This window comes from Nicotiana tabacum, chromosome 16 (assembly GCF_000715075.1).
Source record: "Nicotiana tabacum cultivar K326 chromosome 16, ASM71507v2, whole genome shotgun sequence".
In the NCBI taxonomy this organism is placed as follows: Eukaryota; Viridiplantae; Streptophyta; class Magnoliopsida; order Solanales; family Solanaceae; genus Nicotiana; species Nicotiana tabacum.
The window spans coordinates 168566447-168593372 of record NC_134095.1 but is presented as its reverse complement, the minus strand read 5'-3'; the positions used below and the strand labels follow the sequence as shown (position 1 = coordinate 168593372).

Sequence of the window (26926 nt, the reverse complement as noted above, 5' to 3'; positions counted from 1 at the left end):
ACTCCATATTATATTCTGCGTACCAGAAATCTGGATAAGGAATTCTGTTAACCCGGGAGAAGGTGTTAGGCATTCCCGAGTTCCGTGGTTCTAGCACGGTCGCTCAACTGTTATATTTGGCTTGATTATCTGATTTTGTACATGTTAAACCTATGTGCAAGTTTTAAACTCTTGACCGCTTTTATTATTATTTTTACGAGAATTGCAACGTCGTGAAAATATATCTCGAACCACGTTACATCAATGCACCCGTGGTTATTGACACATTTTATTTAACGTTGTTGAGATTTGGATTTGAGTCACATGAAATGCACACCCGAATTTAAGAAGATAATTTATTAAAATAACGCACCTAAAACAACTACGCGTTTTCATTTTTAAATCGTAATCCTGGCACGCAACGCATGCACAATTACTTATTTTACATAGGCCATAATAGTCATTCAAGTTTTCTGTATATAAAAATATAGTACCCCACATAGAAAACAAGTAGAAGAAAGGAAATATGGAAAAGGAAAAACAAGGAAACCTTGGGCAACCAGCGATCCTTTTCAATTAAATATATGTTAATATGCCTTTACTGGTTTTAGTGTAGATCTACCATTTTGCATTCCTCTCTCTTGCACACGTTTTGCATATGTAAACATATGGAGATGCAACAAAACGCATAAGGCTTCCAATTTCATATAGGTGAAGAATATAAATGAGAAATCCTAATCTAATTAAAAAAACAGTAACAGCAATTGAAATGTATTTCAGAGTACATATAGAAGAATAGTACATATCTTTGTTGGACAAACAAAACTATGATACAAAGTGCAATTTATAAGAAAAATCCAATGGTAACAAGGAGAGGCATAATGGGTATCAGGCAACACTTAACACAGGTAAAAGCTACAACTTTCTTCTTATCCCTTGGCCCAGCAACTCCTATTGCACGACAACTTTTTAAATCAGTTATTGGTGATATCAAATTTTATTTTATTTTAAAAGAAATATGTCACTCTAAGAGTGCTTCAGAATTCATTGAACACAAACAATTCATCATCTGAAAGTAATCAACCATCATCTAGACCGTAAGAATAAAATCAAGCATTTAACCAAATCAAATCATATTCTCGTCGAAGAACAATTGGAGTGGGAAAGAAATGAACCTCAAAACAGAATTTGACCGTGATTGTTTCACTGCTCCGTACTCGAAAATGTAACGGACTGCGAACGAAAACTCGAATCGACACCGAAAAACTTGAAACCAAAATGACCTCAGTCAAACTCCATCGGATTCCTTGGTTTCAAATCGAAAGTTAGAAGAAGAGGTGGAATTGTTTTTGTGTGAAGGGAGGTGTGGTGACTGATTTTTGTGACGGGAGCAGAAGAAGCAGTGATGGAGGAGTGGTCGTTTGGATGGTGGTTATGGCGTTGGGGCAGGTGGTGTTGAGCGTGACGACGAGGGGTGCGACGGACTTGTTTGGTTACGACAGTGGGTCGACGGAGAAGCTGGAGGGAGTTGGGTTGCGACGGAGTTTGGGAGGAGACGGGCTCGTTTGGTGGTGGTTTTCGCTGGGGGAAGTAGGGTTTGGTCGTGGGTTTTTTGGACAGTCGGGTTCCTGTTTCTTCTTCTTCTTTAGGAAGAAGATAGATGTACAGTGTTTTTGCCAAATCCTCTCCGTCCAAATTTTTTTCCAAAAAAAGTCCCCCCTTGTCAAATGTGTTTGTCCGTGTTTTGTAATATTTTGCCAAGAAAAATGAGCCCCACGCGTGGTGCGGTTCGAGACTTATGTCCCCCACGCGTGGTAGGGTTCCCCATGTGTCCTGGACACGGTTTATTATGGGCTAGGTCCGAAAATTAGGCCTAAAATCGGGTAGTTTGAACCCGAATATTATTCTTTTGCCCGGACCCGAGAAATAGGAAAACGTTGCTTAACTAGTCCTATGTAAGCAAAATAACTACCAAAAATAAGACTAGTATTCAAACAAAACTATATATTTTTTTAAATATTTTTTCGAGATTTAAAATAGCTACAAAATATTAATAAAACTATTTTTGTAATTTTCGTTCTTTAATAAAGACAAAAATATGAAGTAATATTTTTTGTATTTTTCAAAATTATAATGACCGCAAACATTAATAGAACTATATATTTTTTTTGTAATTTTCGAATTTATATAAAGTACCAAAATAAAGTACAATTTTTTGTATTTTTCAAGTTTATGAGAGATACATAAACTAAAATTTATATATATATTTTTTGAAATTTTCTTTTTGCACCGAAATAAAGTAAAAATAGTTAAAATGGCTATATTAGTCCTAAATTAAATATTTTAAGCTAAGAACGTAAAAATTTCCGGGGAGGGTCAAAAATCACGTGCTTACAGCTGCCCCTCTTTGACTGGAAACACGAAGAGTTTTCCGACAAAGAACGACTAGACGTGTTTTTGACCCGACCATTACTTGGGGGGACTACACTAAGGAAAGGGAGGGCATGTGACCGAGCCCTGGTATCTGAGCTGCCTACATATCCTTGGTTATACAGGAATCAGGCCACGTGTAGTTCGAGATATGAGAGAGATAGTGAAGTTGTACCGAGGTGGAGAGCCGATCGAGGTGCCGTTCCGTTGAGGCTCCGGTCCGCGGTCCTGTCATTACAACAAAAATGAAAACTGGAAAAGACTAACTAAGCCTATCAGCTACTAGTTACAAGGATTCCTATCTCTTAAGTCTTCTGAAACTTGGTCTTGAGTCTTGAATGGTGCTTCATACAGACTTTGGATTTGAACCTTGATACTTGCTAGTTGTAGGCGCTAGTTCTTGAGCAGATCACATCTGTTCTCCACTTCCGTGCTTTGGATTCATTCATTTTTCTTTTTTTTTTTTTTTGTGACTAGCTTTTGTTGACCCTCTCAGACTGTTGACTCGCATTCTTGGGGCGAGCTTCTTGTTGCTTCTATCTTGGATTGAGTGCTGGGGATTTTTGTTGTAGCCTTCTGCCTTCCAATGGGTTACGGCTTGACTTTGAACGATCCCGCTGTTCTACAGGCGGACCCCTAACTTCTTCAATCTTTGACATATAACAATCTTCTGCTCTACAGGCAGGCCCCTGACAATTAAAACAAACAAAACAAACAAAATTTCCTAACCCAGTTTGCACTGGGAAGGTTTGTGAGTCGTTAGCAAAATCGTAGCCCACTGATACTACTGATGCAGTACTGAGAGTGAACTAAACACTAGATTAGGATATATTCCCTTGTTATACAGGTGGGCGCCTAACTTCAATACTTGAAAAGTAAAGACTGAAATGTATGCCTCTGTTATCTGGGCGGGCTCCCAACTTCAACACTTGAAAGTAAAACTGAAATGTATTCCTCTCGTTATACAGGTGGGTGCCTGGTTTTAGGAATGCAAATACTGAAATGTATTCCTCTCGTTATTCAGGTGGGCGCCTGGGTTTAGGAAAATGACTCTTTTTTTTAAACGTTTTTTTTTTTTTTTGGTATCTTAGGAGAAAGATTCATCAGACTAAGATTTTGATCCTAGGAGAAGGTTCGTCAGACTAGGTCTCTATCTTAGGAGAAAATTTCATCGGACTAAGATTTTGATCCTAGGAGAAGGTTCATCAGACTAGGTCATTTTTTTGTTTTTTGGTTATCTTAGGAGAAAGATTCATCAGACTAAGATTTCGATCCCAGGAGAAGGTTCGTCAGACTAGGTCTCTATCTTAGGAGAAAAATTCGTCAGACTAAGATTTTGATCCTAGGAGAAGGTTCATCAGACTAGGTCATTTTTTGTTTTTTGGTTATCTTAGGAGAAAGATTCATCAGACTAAGATTTGGATCCTAGGAGAAGGTTCGTCAGACTAGGTCTCTATCTTAGGAGAAAAATTCGTCAGACTAAGATTTTGATCCTAGGAGAAGGTTCATCAGACTAGGTCATTTCTTTTTGAATCTTAGGAGAAAGATTCATCAGACTAAGATTTTGATCCTAGGAGAAGGTTCGTCAGACTAGGTCTCTATCTTAGGAGAAAAATTCGTCAGACTAAGATTTTGATCCTAGGAGAAGGTTCATCAGACTAGGTCATTTTTTGTTTTTTGGTTATCTTAAGAGAAAGATTCATCAGACTAAGATTTCGATCCCAGGAGAAGGTTCGTCAGACTAGGTCTCTATCTTAGGAGAAAAATTCGTCAGACTAAGATTTTGATCCTAGGAAAAGGTTCTTCAGACTAGGTCATTTTTTGTTTTTTGGTTACCTTAGGAGAAAGATTCATCAGACTAAGATTTGGATCCTAGGAGAAGGTTCGTCAGACTAGGTCTCTATCTTAGGAGAAAAATTCGTCAGACTAAGATTTTGATCCTAGGAGAAGGTTCATCAGACTAGGTCATTTTTTGTTTTTTATATTTTTTTTTTATCTTTAACAACCACTTAGGAGGAAATGCATCTCCTATGGGTAAAACATAAACTTAGGAGGAAATGCGTCTCCTATGGGTAAAACAAACTTAGGAGGAAATGCATCTCCTATGGGTGAAACTAAAACAAACTTAGGAGGAAATGCATCTCCTATGGGGCGAAACTAAAACAATCTTAGGAGGAAATGCCTCTCCTATGGGGCGAAACTAAAACAATCTTAGGAGGAAATGCATCTCCTATGGGTAAAACTAAAACTTAGGAGGAAATGCATCTCCTATTGGTGCAACTAAAACGAACTTAGGAGGAAATGCATCTCCTATGGGTAGAACTCTAATGATTTCAAACTAGGAAGTGCGTCTCCTATTAATGAAACCTTCGCTTTTTTTTTGAATTATTTACTTACCTGTGTTGTCCTCCCTCGAAACTGTTGGGGATTATTTAGATGGGGATGACTTTTTACCCCCCTTTTTTTTTTGTTTTTTCATTATTATCTTTTTATTCTTCTTTTTTGATTTTATTCTTTTTTTTTTTTTCGCATAGCTTCTTCCTTTGAAGACTACCTCCCTTGAGAGTCGTTTTGCCTTTCCCTGAAAGGAACCGCTGAGGATACCGACTTTCCAACCTTGTGTTGGACCCCTCGCAACTACTAGGGATAACACTTTTGAGGAATTATTTACTTACCTGCTAGGGATAACACTGTTGGGTAAAATGTTATCAGCTGGGGGTACCTGACTTCCAGAAAATTTTCTAAATGGAAGGAAAATTTTCTGCCCCAGTTTGATAATATCCCTTGTGGCATGCAGTTCTGGCATCAATGCCATTTCCTTTACCTGTTTCAAATCAAACAAAATTGTTAGTTTAAAACATGGTGGTTGGTTGTGATACTCCCAACGGGATGGTTTTTCCTTTTTTCCTTCCTTGCTTTGCGTTGCACAACTTGTTGGGGACGATTTTATTTGCTGGGTACAATCCCTTTCTGATGGGGATATCCCTCTTCTTTTGTGGCACAGCTCGGAAACTGGCATTTCCCCGACCTTTTAGTCTAGTATGGATTTCGCCAAATCATGCTCACTGCTTTCCTTGCTTTGTTCATGGGCCTTGGCCTTGAGGTTTATAACTTTTGATAAAGGCAACGGTATCTCTCTTGACGCTTGTCAATCCTTCTGTCAATTCCCTTTTGCTAGGGATATCTTTTTGACACTGGCCTCGCGTTTGTTCCCTGCTGACTATACCACTTGGATGTACTAGTCATATCTCATTTTGGAAAGCTGATGGCCTATTTGAAGTCATTTCATACTTGTTCTGACCAGACAGACTCTATTGGGGATTTTTCTATGAAAGGAAAAAGATAAAAGGGAACAGAATAAAAAGACAAAGGAAAAAAAACATGACTCTTTAACAAAAGAAACTATAAATAAAAACCCTATCAAATGCAGATACCGACTCTAATGGCCATGACATGCGTATGTGGCCTATCCTCTACCGTCAATCATCTTTCAAGATCTTCAATTGGCGATTCCCCATCTGATTCTCAATCTTATTCGACTTGTAGTGCCCGAAGGGTTTTCACTATCAAGTCTCTCTCATTTTTGGGTTTTCTCTCAGCTTTCATCGCCTTATGGTGCCCGTGAAGGTTTTCACCAATAAGACTCTCTCGTTTTATATCTCTCTCCAGCTGGGGATTTGGAGTGTTACTGGTATGACTCTTTCTGTTGGAGATTAGAGTCCTTTCTGCTGTGGAACAGAATGTTATGTTCGCCGGTAAGATTCTTCATTTGTCTGACTTGGCATTTTTGAAAACTGATCAGAATGTCTTTCTTTGGACCGTAATGTGGGTTTTTGGATAGGGCTAGAAAAAAAGGGTATTAAAGGCTCAAAAATGCATTAATTTTGGGTTATTAATTACAACCTTCGGAATTAGATTTATTTACATCAAACGCAACTTTTGCCCCAGTTTCTTGCTTGGGGATATCTTAATTGATTTTTTTCATTTTTCAAAACTATGACCGAGCCGTGAAGCGCCTATGTATCCTCTTTGAGGAATCAGGTCAAACGTAGTTCCCAATTCCTCTTTTTCATTTGATTCTCTTTTTTTTTTCTTTGTTATCAATTTTCTTTTCTTTTCTTTTCTTTTTTTTTCTCTTTTTTTTTCGTTGTTGTTTTCTTTCTTTCTCTCTCTTTTTTTCGTTGTTACTGATTCCGAACAAGGGGTATGAAAGAAAAATAAATAAGGGTCAAAGGGGGTAACGAAGGATAAAGTGTTTAGGTAGCAGAACAAAATGCCTTCGTCATTTCAGTCTTCAAAACATGCCAAGTGCAAACAACACACTTTAAATTTGTAGTCTCTTCTGATGGTGCTGGACTTGACAATTGTGTTAAACATTTTATTTTTCCTTTGTCATTTCTAAGCACCGTTGGGCGACACTCTCATTATCATGACCGACCCTCATGCCAAATTGGCGAATCTTGCTTTTAACGGTTTTCTTTGTGCTTAACTTGCCCCAGTTCCACATGACTCGGGCTCTGAATAATCTCAAACCGTCCTTATTTTCTTTAAATGGTCTGATCGCCTTTCCAGGGTTTTATGATTAACTTTAAAGACTAGGCCCAAAGTGTGTGCGCATGTCATGTCCCTAGAATCGGCATTGAATGAAATGATAAAAGGACTAAACAAAAGACGACTGGAACTAACAAAAGACCGACTTTGTATTAGACTACCGGCGAAATGGTTTGAATAATAAAACAAACAAAACAACCAGAATAAAATCCTAACACAAACTGGACAAAATTTAAACAAACTGCTATGACAAAATGGAAAGATAAGAAGGTTTGACACATGACAAAATCCCAATTACAACCTTAATAATCCGAACAACAGAAATGACAACAAAATAAGCCACCACAAGCTTCTCTCTTGCTGACCAAGGAACGAAGCGTCCTCCCCAAAAAATTGGCATCTTAGCCACTGAGCTTTGCATCAATACTGCCAAGACCATTACCCGCTTCAACATCGTCACCCTCTGTCAACAAGTTCTCGATAGGGTTCGAGTGCTCCATGTCACTGTTATTGATCACAATCCGCCCTTCTTGGATCATTCTTTCTATTTCTCTTTTCAAATCCCGACAGCTTTCAACATTGTGCCCCTGGACATTGGAATGGTATTCACACCTTTTAGAAGGGTCAAAGCTTCTTGCACGTGGGTCCACACGATTTGGAGGAATAGGTGCAATCATGTCATGATTCTTTAATTTCTCAAATAAGCTTTCATAGGACTCTCCTATTGGTGTAAAATTATCTTTCAACCTTTGTTCCCCTTTATACCACTGGCTTGGCTGTGGGTTATAGGGCATCTGAAAATTTTGTGGAGACTTCTGGAGATTTTGTGATGCTCGTGCTCGCCTCCTGGGGTGTTTTGGTGGCTGGACAACATACTGAGGTGGAGCGACAGAGTATTGAGCGTCCTGAGGTGGATAATACTGCTCAGGGGAGCCATAAAAAATTTGAGGAGGCTGCTCATACCCTCGAGATGTTCTCCTGGGACCTCTTCTAGACCCTGATGTCATCATGATTTCTTCAATCTCCTCATTTGTGTCGCTAAGATTATCTGACTCAACCCGGACAGCCTGAGTTGCGGCTTTAAAAACAGCTTGACTTATAATTTTGCCTGTCTTAAGACCATTCTCTACCATTTCTCCAATTTTGATCGCTTCCGAGAAGGTTTTGCCAACTGTGGACACCATGTTTTGAAAGTAATCTGGCTCTTGCGCTTGAAGGAAGACAGTAATTAACTCGTGGTCATCCATGGGTGGCTTAACTCGAGCTGCTTGCTCTCTCCATTTTATGGCATATTCCCTGAAACTTTCACTTGGTTTCTTCTTCAGGTTTGAAAGGGAAATGCGGTCTGGGGGAATGTCGATGTTGTATTGGAACTGTCTGACAAAGGCCTGTGCCATGTCATCCCAGACATACCAGCGAGACGTGTCTTGATCCATAAACCATTCGGAGGCTACTCCCGTAAGGCTTTCCACAAAATAAGCTATCAACAATTTTTCATTTCTTCCTGCACCTCTCAGTTGATTGCAATACCTTTTCAGGTGGGCTATGGGATCTCCATGTCCATCGTACTTTTCAAATTTGGGGGTCTTGAAACCAGGCGGCAAGTGGACATCGGGGAACATACATAGATCTTTGAAGGCAACACTCTTTTGGCCTGCTAGCCCTTGCATGTTTTCTAACCATTGTTCTAAGCTTTTCACTCGTTGGGTCATTTCTTCCTGTACCATCTTTCGGGCAGGCTTCTCAGCTTTTGCAGCAAGATCAAACGAGTACGAGTGATACTCAGGAGAGTGGTACTGCTCTTGTTGTGTCGTAAATTGTGACTCATGACGAGGAACCTTCCCACTCTGAGTCTCTGGAGCACTTGTAGCAGCTTCGACGTTAGTTGTCATTTTTCTTTGAGGCACAAACCAACCACCTCAACTTTCTTCACAATTCAAAACCAAATATGTTAGAATGGACTCAGTCGGTCCTTATTATTATCAATATATATATATATATATATATATTTATTTATTTATTTATTTATTACCTTTGTTTTTCCTTTTTTCTTTTTTTTCTCTTTTTCATTTTTTTCCATTTTTTTTTGTGTGTGGTCGAATCTTATGGAGATTGCCTACGTATCATGACCCCGCATGAATCAGACCTTGCGTAGTTCGGCCCAAAGATAAACAATACTCGACATTTTTTCTCAATTTACATACTGAAAAATCAAACAAACCACATATTCTAATTAAAGATTTATAAACTTAAAAACAAAAGGCTAGCTTCCTTTCTCTGTTCGACAAATGCAACCAAATGGTTATTTTTGCAAATGTGGCCCCTTCCAAATTTCACATGAATTTTGAGGCCGGGGAGGATTATTTTGACACTTTACAAACTTGTCCATTCTTTTACGAAAATAACCTTTCGACAACTGAAAGATACTCTAAGGCTATTTCGGCAAGAACGGTTTAAGACGCGGCCGAAGCTAGCTCGGTTTATTATGACAAAATTTGAACGGTATTCACCTGACCGTCGACTCTTTTTTTCAAATTATAATAAAACTTGGTGGTGCAAAACACGGCCCTTCAGCGTCTCGGGGACGAAGATTTTTAAGGCTGTGTGGGTCAACTGGACAAAAATCCTAAACATGACCCAAAAGGTGGCTGTTTATGCAAAGTCAGCCTTCCGGCGTCCCTTTCGGGAAAATTCGGCTATTTATGACAAAACAGCATCACCCGACTTCTTTATGACTCTTTTTATTGTTTTTCAAATTAGAAAACTCAATATTACAAACACGGCCTTTCAACGTCTCGGGGACGAAGATTTTTATGCTGTGTGGGTCCATATCTCAAAATGACCCAAAGGTGGCTGTTTATGCGAAGTCAGCCTTCCGGCGTCCCTTTCGGGAACATTCGGCTATGTCTTGATAAAACAGCGTCACCTGACTTCTTTATGACAAAATTAAAATTTGACATATATTTTTTATTTATTTGTTTTTTGGCTATTTTAGCAAAAAGTGGGTTGGACATCACCCGACTTATTTATGACAAGATTAAAATTTTTGATTTTTGGCTATTTTAGCAAAAGGTGGGGTTGGACCCGATGAGGGTTGCCTACGTATCTCACATCCGGTGAGAATCAAACCCGCATAGTTCGGGCAAATAAGCTATTTTTGAGAAGACCCTTTTCCATTTCTATTTTTTTTATTATTATTCTTTTTTCACAACAATCAAATAGACTATTATTTTTCATTCATAACAAACAAACAAATTAACGAAAAACATAAAACATTCCTTCTTTTTGAGAAGGTGGGGTTGGACCCGATGAGGGTTGCCTACGTATCTCACATCCGGTGAGAATCAAACCCGCGTAGTTCGGTCCAATAAGAATAAGTAGGCAAATAATAATAAGCAGATGAACTAACCTTTTTTGAATTTTCGTTTAAAAGAACTACTTTAAAAGAAGCAAGGAAATATTATTTTTTGATTGATTTTCTTTTTAAAAGAAAGACTAATATTTTTTTTGAATTTTCGTTTTTTTTTATTCTAAAGAAAAGAAGAAAATATTTTTCGGAATTTTACCTTTAATATAAGAAATGCTTCTAAAATGTTTTTTTTTTTGAATTTTGAATTTTCTTTTCAATTTTTGAAAGAAGAATCAAAATATTTTCGGATTTGTTTTTTTTTTATATTATATATTATATATATTTTTTATTTTTTATTTTATTTTATTTTTTAAAGAAACAACTAGAAAGACTTTCTAAAGAAATCAATAATGGAAAATATTTTTGGATTATTTGTTTTGAAAATTTGGGGTTCTAAAAACTTTTGGCAAGACAAATGTTCTTGCTACAGATAAAGACATATATACATTTTTTGGAAATAAAGAAAAAAATTTTGGATTCTTTTTTATTTGATTTTTATTTTTTATATATATATTTGCAATAATAAAGCCACTTTCAACGCCCGACTCCCCTCTTTTTTTTTCAACATAATAAAACTTTTGGACTTTTTGACATTTTTTCGAAACAAGACTTGCTAATAAAACAAACTTAATAAGACATTTTTCATTTTCTCCAAATTTCGGCAGAGCTTCGACTCTACTCGGACTTTTCTCTATGCTGTTATTTTCTCCTTTTTTCACGATTTTCTTATATGTGGAAAATGATGACAACATACACAATCTTTTTTTTCGAATTTTCAATGTTTTTTTTTATATATATACATATATATTTTATTTTTTTGTATGTATTATATTTTCAAAAATGTGGCATGGGGGACATAGGGAATTTCAAGACTTCTTGGATTCCGTAAATGTTCCCTAGGTGCTTTTCCCAAAAATGAAGCGTGGGGGACATAGGGAATTCCAAGACTTCTTGGATTCCACAAATGTTCCCTAGGTGCTTTTTCCAAAAATGAAGCGTGGGGGACATAGGGAATTCCAAGGCTCCTTGGATTCCACAAATGTTCCCCATGCTTTGATTAAAATAACACCATGCTGGAAATGACCAAATGACCCATTCGCCCTTGACTAAATACAATATGTAGCACATAGGATGCCAAAAGCTGGTCTATTATTTTCAGGTTGCTTGTCCTAGACGGACCCAACTCCTGTGTTGAGTCCCCTAAGTCAAATGCACATGATGCAAATAAACGTTCCTACTAGGGATCCAGCATGTGGCTTTGTTATACTAGGTTCAGACCTGGGTGTTTGTTCTAGACCTGGCTTACCCGAGCGGACAGCTCGAGCCGAGGGGGGGCAGCGTACCGGGAATACAGAAGCTTCACCGGCTTAGCAACTTGTCCGAACCTCGTTCTAAATTGGGATTTGACACTATACAGAAAAGAAGTCGTACGAAGTACACCCTTCTTCATGATTTAGATGACTCAGAAAGGATATGGGTTTCGGCACAGTTTATATACAGTTCAAATAATATCAAAGCGGTAAAAGCAGCATTTAACACATTAGGCTCAAACATGTAAAAATCAGATAATAGATAAAGCCAAATAATAACAATTATTTTAAGCTCGAATTCTTAACCCTGAACCAGTGGTTCTGGGTCTGATCCCCAGCGGAGTCGCCAGAGCTGTCACACCTCCTTTTTCCGCACCCGATGGGGCAGGGGGGAGTTTTTTCCAATTAAAGGACAATCGAAACGGGATTGGTTTAATTGTTTCAGAGTCGCCACTTGGGAGGTTTAGGGTGTCCCAAGTCACCAATTTTAATCCCGAATCGAGGAAACGAATGACTCCATATTATATTCTGCGTACCAGAAATCTGGATAAGGAATTCTGTTAACCCGGGAGAAGGTGTTAGGCATTCCCGAGTTCCGTGGTTCTAGCACGGTCGCTCAACTGTTATATTTGGCTTGATTATCTGATTTTGTACATGTTAAACCTATGTGCAAGTTTTAAACTCTTGACCGCTTTTATTATTATTTTTACGAGAATTGCAACGTCGTGAAAATATATCTCGAACCACGTTACATCAATGCACCCGTGGTTATTGACACATTTTATTTAACGTTGTTGAGATTTGGATTTGAGTCACATGAAATGCACACCCGAATTTAAGAAGATAATTTATTAAAATAACGCACCTAAAACAACTACGCGTTTTCATTTTTAAATCGTAATCCTGGCACGCAACGCATGCACAATTACTTATTTTACATAGGCCATAATAGTCATTCAAGTTTTCTGTATATAAAAATATAGTACCCCACATAGAAAACAAGTAGAAGAAAGGAAATATGGAAAAGGAAAAACAAGGAAACCTTGGGCAACCAGCGATCCTTTTCAATTAAATATATGTTAATATGCCTTTACTGGTTTTAGTGTAGATCTACCATTTTGCATTCCTCTCTCTTGCACACGTTTTGCATATGTAAACATATGGAGATGCAACAAAACGCATAAGGCTTCCAATTTCATATAGGTGAAGAATATAAATGAGAAATCCTAATCTAATTAAAAAAACAGTAACAGCAATTGAAATGTATTTCAGAGTACATATAGAAGAATAGTACATATCTTTGTTGGACAAACAAAACTATGATACAAAGTGCAATTTATAAGAAAAATCCAATGGTAACAAGGAGAGGCATAATGGGTATCAGGCAACACTTAACACAGGTAAAAGCTACAACTTTCTTCTTATCCCTTGGCCCAGCAACTCCTATTGCACGACAACTTTTTAAATCAGTTATTGGTGATATCAAATTTTATTTTATTTTAAAAGAAATATGTCACTCTAAGAGTGCTTCAGAATTCATTGAACACAAACAATTCATCATCTGAAAGTAATCAACCATCATCTAGACCGTAAGAATAAAATCAAGCATTTAACCAAATCAAATCATATTCTCGTCGAAGAACAATTGGAGTGGGAAAGAAATGAACCTCAAAACAGAATTTGACCGTGATTGTTTCACTGCTCCGTACTCGAAAATGTAACGGACTGCGAACGAAAACTCGAATCGACACCGAAAAACTTGAAACCAAAATGACCTCAGTCAAACTCCATCGGATTCCTTGGTTTCAAATCGAAAGTTAGAAGAAGAGGTGGAATTGTTTTTGTGTGAAGGGAGGTGTGGTGACTGATTTTTGTGACGGGAGCAGAAGAAGCAGTGATGGAGGAGTGGTCGTTTGGATGGTGGTTATGGCGTTGGGGCAGGTGGTGTTGAGCGTGACGACGAGGGGTGCGACGGACTTGTTTGGTTACGACAGTGGGTCGACGGAGAAGCTGGAGGGAGTTGGGTTGCGACGGAGTTTGGGAGGAGACGGGCTCGTTTGGTGGTGGTTTTCGCTGGGGGAAGTAGGGTTTGGTCGTGGGTTTTTTGGACAGTCGGGTTCCTGTTTCTTCTTCTTCTTTAGGAAGAAGATAGATGTACAGTGTTTTTGCCAAATCCTCTCCGTCCAAATTTTTTTCCAAAAAAAGTCCCCCCTTGTCAAATGTGTTTGTCCGTGTTTTGTAATATTTTGCCAAGAAAAATGAGCCCCACGCGTGGTGCGGTTCGAGACTTATGTCCCCCACGCGTGGTAGGGTTCCCCATGTGTCCTGGACACGGTTTATTATGGGCTAGGTCCGAAAATTAGGCCTAAAATCGGGTAGTTTGAACCCGAATATTATTCTTTTGCCCGGACCCGAGAAATAGGAAAACGTTGCTTAACTAGTCCTATGTAAGCAAAATAACTACCAAAAATAAGACTAGTATTCAAACAAAACTATATATTTTTTTAAATATTTTTTCGAGATTTAAAATAGCTACAAAATATTAATAAAACTATTTTTGTAATTTTCGTTCTTTAATAAAGACAAAAATATGAAGTAATATTTTTTGTATTTTTCAAAATTATAATGACCGCAAACATTAATAGAACTATATATTTTTTTTGTAATTTTCGAATTTATATAAAGTACCAAAATAAAGTACAATTTTTTGTATTTTTCAAGTTTATGAGAGATACATAAACTAAAATTTATATATATATTTTTTGAAATTTTCTTTTTGCACCGAAATAAAGTAAAAATAGTTAAAATGGCTATATTAGTCCTAAATTAAATATTTTAAGCTAAGAACGTAAAAATTTCCGGGGAGGGTCAAAAATCACGTGCTTACAGCTGCCCCTCTTTGACTGGAAACACGAAGAGTTTTCCGACAAAGAACGACTAGACGTGTTTTTGACCCGACCATTACTTGGGGGGACTACACTAAGGAAAGGGAGGGCATGTGACCGAGCCCTGGTATCTGAGCTGCCTACATATCCTTGGTTATACAGGAATCAGGCCACGTGTAGTTCGAGATATGAGAGAGATAGTGAAGTTGTACCGAGGTGGAGAGCCGATCGAGGTGCCGTTCCGTTGAGGCTCCGGTCCGCGGTCCTGTCATTACAACAAAAATGAAAACTGGAAAAGACTAACTAAGCCTATCAGCTACTAGTTACAAGGATTCCTATCTCTTAAGTCTTCTGAAACTTGGTCTTGAGTCTTGAATGGTGCTTCATACAGACTTTGGATTTGAACCTTGATACTTGCTAGTTGTAGGCGCTAGTTCTTGAGCAGATCACATCTGTTCTCCACTTCCGTGCTTTGGATTCATTCATTTTTTTTTTTTTTTTTTTGTGACTAGCTTTTGTTGACCCTCTCAGACTGTTGACTCGCATTCTTGGGGCGAGCTTCTTGTTGCTTCTATCTTGGATTGAGTGCTGGGGATTTTTGTTGTAGCCTTCTGCCTTCCAATGGGTTACGGCTTGACTTTGAACGATCCCGCTGTTCTACAGGCGGACCCCTAACTTCTTCAATCTTTGACATATAACAATCTTCTGCTCTACAGGCAGGCCCCTGACAATTAAAACAAACAAAACAAACAAAATTTCCTAACCCAGTTTGCACTGGGAAGGTTTGTGAGTCGTTAGCAAAATCGTAGCCCACTGATACTACTGATGCAGTACTGAGAGTGAACTAAACACTAGATTAGGATATATTCCCTTGTTATACAGGTGGGCGCCTAACTTCAATACTTGAAAAGTAAAGACTGAAATGTATGCCTCTGTTATCTGGGCGGGCTCCCAACTTCAACACTTGAAAGTAAAACTGAAATGTATTCCTCTCGTTATACAGGTGGGTGCCTGGTTTTAGGAATGCAAATACTGAAATGTATTCCTCTCGTTATTCAGGTGGGCGCCTGGGTTTAGGAAAATGACTCTTTTTTTTAAACGTTTTTTTTTTTTTTTTTTTGGTATCTTAGGAGAAAGATTCATCAGACTAAGATTTTGATCCTAGGAGAAGGTTCGTCAGACTAGGTCTCTATCTTAGGAGAAAATTTCATCGGACTAAGATTTTGATCCTAGGAGAAGGTTCATCAGACTAGGTCATTTTTTTGTTTTTTGGTTATCTTAGGAGAAAGATTCATCAGACTAAGATTTCGATCCCAGGAGAAGGTTCGTCAGACTAGGTCTCTATCTTAGGAGAAAAATTCGTCAGACTAAGATTTTGATCCTAGGAGAAGGTTCATCAGACTAGGTCATTTTTTGTTTTTTGGTTATCTTAGGAGAAAGATTCATCAGACTAAGATTTGGATCCTAGGAGAAGGTTCGTCAGACTAGGTCTCTATCTTAGGAGAAAAATTCGTCAGACTAAGATTTTGATCCTAGGAGAAGGTTCATCAGACTAGGTCATTTCTTTTTGAATCTTAGGAGAAAGATTCATCAGACTAAGATTTTGATCCTAGGAGAAGGTTCGTCAGACTAGGTCTCTATCTTAGGAGAAAAATTCGTCAGACTAAGATTTTGATCCTAGGAGAAGGTTCATCAGACTAGGTCATTTTTTGTTTTTTGGTTATCTTAAGAGAAAGATTCATCAGACTAAGATTTCGATCCCAGGAGAAGGTTCGTCAGACTAGGTCTCTATCTTAGGAGAAAAATTCGTCAGACTAAGATTTTGATCCTAGGAAAAGGTTCTTCAGACTAGGTCATTTTTTGTTTTTTGGTTACCTTAGGAGAAAGATTCATCAGACTAAGATTTGGATCCTAGGAGAAGGTTCGTCAGACTAGGTCTCTATCTTAGGAGAAAAATTCGTCAGACTAAGATTTTGATCCTAGGAGAAGGTTCATCAGACTAGGTCATTTTTTGTTTTTTATATTTTTTTTTTATCTTTAACAACCACTTAGGAGGAAATGCATCTCCTATGGGTAAAACATAAACTTAGGAGGAAATGCGTCTCCTATGGGTAAAACAAACTTAGGAGGAAATGCATCTCCTATGGGTGAAACTAAAACAAACTTAGGAGGAAATGCATCTCCTATGGGGCGAAACTAAAACAATCTTAGGAGGAAATGCCTCTCCTATGGGGCGAAACTAAAACAATCTTAGGAGGAAATGCATCTCCTATGGGTAAAACTAAAACTTAGGAGGAAATGCATCTCCTATTGGTGCAACTAAAACGAACTTAGGAGGAAATGCATCTCCTATGGGTAGAACTCTAATGATTTCAAACTAGGAAGTGCGTCTCCTATTAATGAAACCTTCGCTTTTTTTTTGAATTATTTACTTACCTGTGTTGTCCTCCCTCGAAACTGTTGGGGATTATTTAGATGGGGATGACTTTTTACCCCCCTTTTTTTTTTGTTTTTTCATTATTATCTTTTTATTCTTCTTTTTTGATTTTATTCTTTTTTTTTTTTTCGCATAGCTTCTTCCTTTGAAGACTACCTCCCTTGAGAGTCGTTTTGCCTTTCCCTGAAAGGAACCGCTGAGGATACCGACTTTCCAACCTTGTGTTGGACCCCTCGCAACTACTAGGGATAACACTTTTGAGGAATTATTTACTTACCTGCTAGGGATAACACTGTTGGGTAAAATGTTATCAGCTGGGGGTACCTGACTTCCAGAAAATTTTCTAAATGGAAGGAAAATTTTCTGCCCCAGTTTGATAATATCCCTTGTGGCATGCAGTTCTGGCATCAATGCCATTTCCTTTACCTGTTTCAAATCAAACAAAATTGTTAGTTTAAAACATGGTGGTTGGTTGTGATACTCCCAACGGGATGGTTTTTCCTTTTTTCCTTCCTTGCTTTGCGTTGCACAACTTGTTGGGGACGATTTTATTTGCTGGGTACAATCCCTTTCTGATGGGGATATCCCTCTTCTTTTGTGGCACAGCTCGGAAACTGGCATTTCCCCGACCTTTTAGTCTAGTATGGATTTCGCCAAATCATGCTCACTGCTTTCCTTGCTTTGTTCATGGGCCTTGGCCTTGAGGTTTATAACTTTTGATAAAGGCAACGGTATCTCTCTTGACGCTTGTCAATCCTTCTGTCAATTCCCTTTTGCTAGGGATATCTTTTTGACACTGGCCTCGCGTTTGTTCCCTGCTGACTATACCACTTGGATGTACTAGTCATATCTCATTTTGGAAAGCTGATGGCCTATTTGAAGTCATTTCATACTTGTTCTGACCAGACAGACTCTATTGGGGATTTTTCTATGAAAGGAAAAAGATAAAAGGGAACAGAATAAAAAGACAAAGGAAAAAAAACATGACTCTTTAACAAAAGAAACTATAAATAAAAACCCTATCAAATGCAGATACCGACTCTAATGGCCATGACATGCGTATGTGGCCTATCCTCTACCGTCAATCATCTTTCAAGATCTTCAATTGGCGATTCCCCATCTGATTCTCAATCTTATTCGACTTGTAGTGCCCGAAGGGTTTTCACTATCAAGTCTCTCTCATTTTTGGGTTTTCTCTCAGCTTTCATCGCCTTATGGTGCCCGTGAAGGTTTTCACCAATAAGACTCTCTCGTTTTATATCTCTCTCCAGCTGGGGATTTGGAGTGTTACTGGTATGACTCTTTCTGTTGGAGATTAGAGTCCTTTCTGCTGTGGAACAGAATGTTATGTTCGCCGGTAAGATTCTTCATTTGTCTGACTTGGCATTTTTGAAAACTGATCAGAATGTCTTTCTTTGGACCGTAATGTGGGTTTTTGGATAGGGCTAGAAAAAAAGGGTATTAAAGGCTCAAAAATGCATTAATTTTGGGTTATTAATTACAACCTTCGGAATTAGATTTATTTACATCAAACGCAACTTTTGCCCCAGTTTCTTGCTTGGGGATATCTTAATTGATTTTTTTCATTTTTCAAAACTATGACCGAGCCGTGAAGCGCCTATGTATCCTCTTTGAGGAATCAGGTCAAACGTAGTTCCCAATTCCTCTTTTTCATTTGATTCTCTTTTTTTTTTCTTTGTTATCAATTTTCTTTTCTTTTCTTTTCTTTTTTTTTCTCTTTTTTTTTCGTTGTTGTTTTCTTTCTTTCTCTCTCTTTTTTTCGTTGTTACTGATTCCGAACAAGGGGTATGAAAGAAAAATAAATAAGGGTCAAAGGGGGTAACGAAGGATAAAGTGTTTAGGTAGCAGAACAAAATGCCTTCGTCATTTCAGTCTTCAAAACATGCCAAGTGCAAACAACACACTTTAAATTTGTAGTCTCTTCTGATGGTGCTGGACTTGACAATTGTGTTAAACATTTTATTTTTCCTTTGTCATTTCTAAGCACCGTTGGGCGACACTCTCATTATCATGACCGACCCTCATGCCAAATTGGCGAATCTTGCTTTTAACGGTTTTCTTTGTGCTTAACTTGCCCCAGTTCCACATGACTCGGGCTCTGAATAATCTCAAACCGTCCTTATTTTCTTTAAATGGTCTGATCGCCTTTCCAGGGTTTTATGATTAACTTTAAAGACTAGGCCCAAAGTGTGTGCGCATGTCATGTCCCTAGAATCGGCATTGAATGAAATGATAAAAGGACTAAACAAAAGACGACTGGAACTAACAAAAGACCGACTTTGTATTAGACTACCGGCGAAATGGTTTGAATAATAAAACAAACAAAACAACCAGAATAAAATCCTAACACAAACTGGACAAAATTTAAACAAACTGCTATGACAAAATGGAAAGATAAGAAGGTTTGACACATGACAAAATCCCAATTACAACCTTAATAATCCGAACAACAGAAATGACAACAAAATAAGCCACCACAAGCTTCTCTCTTGCTGACCAAGGAACGAAGCGTCCTCCCCAAAAAATTGGCATCTTAGCCACTGAGCTTTGCATCAATACTGCCAAGACCATTACCCGCTTCAACATCGTCACCCTCTGTCAACAAGTTCTCGATAGGGTTCGAGTGCTCCATGTCACTGTTATTGATCACAATCCGCCCTTCTTGGATCATTCTTTCTATTTCTCTTTTCAAATCCCGACAGCTTTCAACATTGTGCCCCTGGACATTGGAATGGTATTCACACCTTTTAGAAGGGTCAAAGCTTCTTGCACGTGGGTCCACACGATTTGGAGGAATAGGTGCAATCATGTCATGATTCTTTAATTTCTCAAATAAGCTTTCATAGGACTCTCCTATTGGTGTAAAATTATCTTTCAACCTTTGTTCCCCTTTATACCACTGGCTTGGCTGTGGGTTATAGGGCATCTGAAAATTTTGTGGAGACTTCTGGAGATTTTGTGATGCTCGTGCTCGCCTCCTGGGGTGTTTTGGTGGCTGGACAACATACTGAGGTGGAGCGACAGAGTATTGAGCGTCCTGAGGTGGATAATACTGCTCAGGGGAGCCATAAAAAATTTGAGGAGGCTGCTCATACCCTCGAGATGTTCTCCTGGGACCTCTTCTAGACCCTGATGTCATCATGATTTCTTCAATCTCCTCATTTGTGTCGCTAAGATTATCTGACTCAACCCGGACAGCCTGAGTTGCGGCTTTAAAAACAGCTTGACTTATAATTTTGCCTGTCTTAAGACCATTCTCTACCATTTCTCCAATTTTGATCGCTTCCGAGAAGGTTTTGCCAACTGTGGACACCATGTTTTGAAAGTAATCTGGCTCTTGCGCTTGAAGGAAGACAGTAATTAACTCGTGGTCATCCATGGGTGGCTTAACTCGAGCTGCTTGCTCTCTCCATTTTATGGCATATTCCCTGAAACTTTCACTTGGTTTCTTCTTCAGGTTTGAAAGGGAAATGCGGTCTGGGGGAATGTCGATGTTGTATTGGAACTGTCTGACAAAGGCCTGTGCCATGTCATCCCAGACATACCAGCGAGACGTGTCTTGATCCATAAACCATTCGGAGGCTACTCCCGTAAGGCTTTCCACAAAATAAGCTATCAACAATTTTTCATTTCTTCCTGCACCTCTCAGTTGATTGCAATACCTTTTCAGGTGGGCTATGGGATCTCCATGTCCATCGTACTTTTCAAATTTGGGGGTCTTGAAACCAGGCGGCAAGTGGACATCGGGGAACATACATAGATCTTTGAAGGCAACACTCTTTTGGCCTGCTAGCCCTTGCATGTTTTCTAACCATTGTTCTAAGCTTTTCACTCGTTGGGTCATTTCTTCCTGTACCATCTTTCGGGCAGGCTTCTCAGCTTTTGCAGCAAGATCAAACGAGTACGAGTGATACTCAGGAGAGTGGTACTGCTCTTGTTGTGTCGTAAATTGTGACTCATGACGAGGAACCTTCCCACTCTGAGTCTCTGGAGCACTTGTAGCAGCTTCGACGTTAGTTGTCATTTTTCTTTGAGGCACAAACCAACCACCTCAACTTTCTTCACAATTCAAAACCAAATATGTTAGAATGGACTCAGTCGGTCCTTATTATTATCAATATATATATATATATATATATATATATATTTATTTATTTATTTATTTATTACCTTTGTTTTTCCTTTTTTCTTTTTTTTCTCTTTTTCATTTTTTTCCATTTTTTTTTGTGTGTGGTCGAATCTTATGGAGATTGCCTACGTATCATGACCCCGCATGAATCAGACCTTGCGTAGTTCGGCCCAAAGATAAACAATACTCGACATTTTTTCTCAATTTACATACTGAAAAATCAAACAAACCACATATTCTAATTAAAGATTTATAAACTTAAAAACAAAAGGCTAGCTTCCTTTCTCTGTTCGACAAATGCAACCAAATGGTTATTTTTGCAAATGTGGCCCCTTCCAAATTTCACATGAATTTTGAGGCCGGGGAGGATTATTTTGACACTTTACAAACTTGTCCATTCTTTTACGAAAATAACCTTTCGACAACTGAAAGATACTCTAAGGCTATTTCGGCAAGAACGGTTTAAGACGCGGCCGAAGCTAGCTCGGTTTATTATGACAAAATTTGAACGGTATTCACCTGACCGTCGACTCTTTTTTTCAAATTATAATAAAACTTGGTGGTGCAAAACACGGCCCTTCAGCGTCTCGGGGACGAAGATTTTTAAGGCTGTGTGGGTCAACTGGACAAAAATCCTAAACATGACCCAAAAGGTGGCTGTTTATGCAAAGTCAGCCTTCCGGCGTCCCTTTCGGGAAAATTCGGCTATTTATGACAAAACAGCATCACCCGACTTCTTTATGACTCTTTTTATTGTTTTTCAAATTAGAAAACTCAATATTACAAACACGGCCTTTCAACGTCTCGGGGACGAAGATTTTTATGCTGTGTGGGTCCATATCTCAAAATGACCCAAAGGTGGCTGTTTATGCGAAGTCAGCCTTCCGGCGTCCCTTTCGGGAACATTCGGCTATGTCTTGATAAAACAGCGTCACCTGACTTCTTTATGACAAAATTAAAATTTGACATATATTTTTTATTTATTTGTTTTTTGGCTATTTTAGCAAAAAGTGGGTTGGACATCACCCGACTTATTTATGACAAGATTAAAATTTTTGATTTTTGGCTATTTTAGCAAAAGGTGGGGTTGGACCCGATGAGGGTTGCCTACGTATCTCACATCCGGTGAGAATCAAACCCGCATAGTTCGGGCAAATAAGCTATTTTTGAGAAGACCCTTTTCCATTTCTATTTTTTTTATTATTATTCTTTTTTCACAACAATCAAATAGACTATTATTTTTCATTCATAACAAACAAACAAATTAACGAAAAACATAAAACATTCCTTCTTTTTGAGAAGGTGGGGTTGGACCCGATGAGGGTTGCCTACGTATCTCACATCCGGTGAGAATCAAACCCGCGTAGTTCGGTCCAATAAGAATAAGTAGGCAAATAATAATAAGCAGATGAACTAACCTTTTTTGAATTTTCGTTTAAAAGAACTACTTTAAAAGAAGCAAGGAAATATTATTTTTTGATTGATTTTCTTTTTAAAAGAAAGACTAATATTTTTTTTGAATTTTCGTTTTTTTTTATTCTAAAGAAAAGAAGAAAATATTTTTCGGAATTTTACCTTTAATATAAGAAATGCTTCTAAAATGTTTTTTTTTTGAATTTTGAATTTTCTTTTCAATTTTTGAAAGAAGAATCAAAATATTTTCGGATTTGTTTTTTTTTTATTTTTTATATTATATATATTTTTTATTTTTTATTTTATTTTATTTTTTAAAGAAACAACTAGAAAGACTTTCTAAAGAAATCAATAATGGAAAATATTTTTGGATTATTTGTTTTGAAAATTTGGGGTTCTAAAAACTTTTGGCAAGACAAATGTTCTTGCTACAGATAAAGACATATATACATTTTTTGGAAATAAAGAAAAAAATTTTGGATTCTTTTTTATTTGATTTTTATTTTTTATATATATATTTGCAATAATAAAGCCACTTTCAACGCCCGACTCCCCTCTTTTTTTTTCAACATAATAAAACTTTTGGACTTTTTGACATTTTTTCGAAACAAGACTTGCTAATAAAACAAACTTAATAAGACATTTTTCATTTTCTCCAAATTTCGGCAGAGCTTCGACTCTACTCGGACTTTTCTCTATGCTGTTATTTTCTCCTTTTTTCACGATTTTCTTATATGTGGAAAATGATGACAACATACACAATCTTTTTTTTCGAATTTTCAATGTTTTTTTTTATATATATACATATATATTTTATTTTTTTGTATGTATTATATTTTCAAAAATGTGGCATGGGGGACATAGGGAATTTCAAGACTTCTTGGATTCCGTAAATGTTCCCTAGGTGCTTTTCCCAAAAATGAAGCGTGGGGGACATAGGGAATTCCAAGACTTCTTGGATTCCACAAATGTTCCCTAGGTGCTTTTTCCAAAAATGAAGCGTGGGGGACATAGGGAATTCCAAGGCTCCTTGGATTCCACAAATGTTCCCCATGCTTTGATTAAAATAACACCATGCTGGAAATGACCAAATGACCCATTCGCCCTTGACTAAATACAATATGTAGCACATAGGATGCCAAAAGCTGGTCTATTATTTTCAGGTTGCTTGTCCTAGACGGACCCAACTCCTGTGTTGAGTCCCCTAAGTCAAATGCACATGATGCAAATAAACGTTCCTACTAGGGATCCAGCATGTGGCTTTGTTATACTAGGTTCAGACCTGGGTGTTTGTTCTAGACCTGGCTTACCCGAGCGGACAGCTCGAGCCGAGGGGGGGCAGCGTACCGGGAATACAGAAGCTTCACCGGCTTAGCAACTTGTCCGAACCTCGTTCTAAATTGGGATTTGACACTATACAGAAAAGAAGTCGTACGAAGTACACCCTTCTTCATGATTTAGATGACTCAGAAAGGATATGGGTTTCGGCACAGTTTATATACAGTTCAAATAATATCAAAGCGGTAAAAGCAGCATTTAACACATTAGGCTCAAACATGTAAAAATCAGATAATAGATAAAGCCAAATAATAACAATTATTTTAAGCTCGAATTCTTAACCCTGAACCAGTGGTTCTGGGTCTGATCCCCAGCGGAGTCGCCAGAGCTGTCACACCTCCTTTTTCCGCACCCGATGGGGCAGGGGGGAGTTTTTTCCAATTAAAGGACAATCGAAACGGGATTGGTTTAATTGTTTCAGAGTCGCCACTTGGGAGGTTTAGGGTGTCCCAAGTCACCAATTTTAATCCCGAATCGAGGAAACGAATGACTCCATATTATATTCTGCGTACCAGAAATCTGGATAAGGAATTCTGTTAACCCGGGAGAAGGTGTTAGGCATTCCCGAGTTCCGTGGTTCTAGCACGGTCGCTCAACTGTTATATTTGGCTTGATTATCTGATTTTGTACATGTTAAACCTATGTGCAAGTTTTAAACTCTTGACCGCTTTTATTATTATTTTTACGAGAATTGCAACGTCGTGAAAATATATCTCGAACCACGTTACATCAATGCACCCGTGGTTATTGACACATTTTATTTAACGTTGTTGAGATTTGGATTTGAGTCACATGAAATGCACACCCGAATTTAAGAAGATAATTTATTAAAATAACGCACCTAAAACAACTACGCGTTTTCATTTTTAAATCGTAATCCTGGCACGCAACGCATGCACAATTACTTATTTTACATAGGCCATAATAGTCATTCAAGTTTTCTGTATATAAAAATATAGTACCCCACATAGAAAACAAGTAGAAGAAAGGAAATATGGAAAAGGAAAAACAAGGAAACCTTGGGCAACCAGCGATCCTTTTCAATTAAATATATGTTAATATGCCTTTACTGGTTTTAGTGTAGATCTACCATTTTGCATTCCTCTCTCTTGCACACGTTTTGCATATGTAAACATATGGAGATGCAACAAAACGCATAAGGCTTCCAATTTCATATAGGTGAAGAATATAAATGAGAAATCCTAATCTAATTAAAAAAACAGTAACAGCAATTGAAATGTATTTCAGAGTACATATAGAAGAATAGTACATATCTTTGTTGGACAAACAAAACTATGATACAAAGTGCAATTTATAAGAAAAATCCAATGGTAACAAGGAGAGGCATAATGGGTATCAGGCAACACTTAACACAGGTAAAAGCTACAACTTTCTTCTTATCCCTTGGCCCAGCAACTCCTATTGCACGACAACTTTTTAAATCAGTTATTGGTGATATCAAATTTTATTTTATTTTAAAAGAAATATGTCACTCTAAGAGTGCTTCAGAATTCATTGAACACAAACAATTCATCATCTGAAAGTAATCAACCATCATCTAGACCGTAAGAATAAAATCAAGCATTTAACCAAATCAAATCATATTCTCGTCGAAGAACAATTGGAGTGGGAAAGAAATGAACCTCAAAACAGAATTTGACCGTGATTGTTTCACTGCTCCGTACTCGAAAATGTAACGGACTGCGAACGAAAACTCGAATCGACACCGAAAAACTTGAAACCAAAATGACCTCAGTCAAACTCCATCGGATTCCTTGGTTTCAAATCGAAAGTTAGAAGAAGAGGTGGAATTGTTTTTGTGTGAAGGGAGGTGTGGTGACTGATTTTTGTGACGGGAGCAGAAGAAGCAGTGATGGAGGAGTGGTCGTTTGGATGGTGGTTATGGCGTTGGGGCAGGTGGTGTTGAGCGTGACGACGAGGGGTGCGACGGACTTGTTTGGTTACGACAGTGGGTCGACGGAGAAGCTGGAGGGAGTTGGGTTGCGACGGAGTTTGGGAGGAGACGGGCTCGTTTGGTGGTGGTTTTCGCTGGGGGAAGTAGGGTTTGGTCGTGGGTTTTTTGGACAGTCGGGTTCCTGTTTCTTCTTCTTCTTTAGGAAGAAGATAGATGTACAGTGTTTTTGCCAAATCCTCTCCGTCCAAATTTTTTTCCAAAAAAAGTCCCCCCTTGTCAAATGTGTTTGTCCGTGTTTTGTAATATTTTGCCAAGAAAAATGAGCCCCACGCGTGGTGCGGTTCGAGACTTATGTCCCCCACGCGTGGTAGGGTTCCCCATGTGTCCTGGACACGGTTTATTATGGGCTAGGTCCGAAAATTAGGCCTAAAATCGGGTAGTTTGAACCCGAATATTATTCTTTTGCCCGGACCCGAGAAATAGGAAAACGTTGCTTAACTAGTCCTATGTAAGCAAAATAACTACCAAAAATAAGACTAGTATTCAAACAAAACTATATATTTTTTTAAATATTTTTTCGAGATTTAAAATAGCTACAAAATATTAATAAAACTATTTTTGTAATTTTCGTTCTTTAATAAAGACAAAAATATGAAGTAATATTTTTTGTATTTTTCAAAATTATAATGACCGCAAACATTAATAGAACTATATATTTTTTTTGTAATTTTCGAATTTATATAAAGTACCAAAATAAAGTACAATTTTTTGTATTTTTCAAGTTTATGAGAGATACATAAACTAAAATTTATATATATATTTTTTGAAATTTTCTTTTTGCACCGAAATAAAGTAAAAATAGTTAAAATGGCTATATTAGTCCTAAATTAAATATTTTAAGCTAAGAACGTAAAAATTTCCGGGGAGGGTCAAAAATCACGTGCTTACAACATCTTTCAACAGTTTTCAGATAAAGTGATGAAATAGTGAGTAAAAATGATGAAAGCATAAACAGTCCCTCGGGCAAAACTCACTTGTATACTACCCCTCGGGCAACATAAATCATAAACAGCCCCTCGGGAAAACATCACTCATAAACAGCCCCTCGG

The 26926-nt window shown here is 37.9% G+C and overlaps 1 long non-coding RNA gene across 2 annotated transcripts; it reads right to left on the bottom strand.

Moving 5' to 3' along the window:
* Window positions 1–719: 719 nt before the first annotated feature.
* LOC142170810 (uncharacterized) lies at window positions 720–26739 on the bottom strand. 2 transcript variants are annotated; one of them, XR_012700411.1, is made up of 3 exons: window positions 25546–26481; window positions 13347–15338; window positions 720–3148 (listed from the first exon to the last, which is right to left on the bottom strand). It is a non-coding gene; the product is annotated as an uncharacterized LOC142170810 (long non-coding RNA). The 2 variants fall into 2 exon arrangements; XR_012700410.1 differs by lacking the exon at window positions 720–3148 and having other exon boundaries at window positions 12912–15338; window positions 25546–26739.
* Between the last annotated feature and the right edge of the window lie 187 nt (window positions 26740–26926).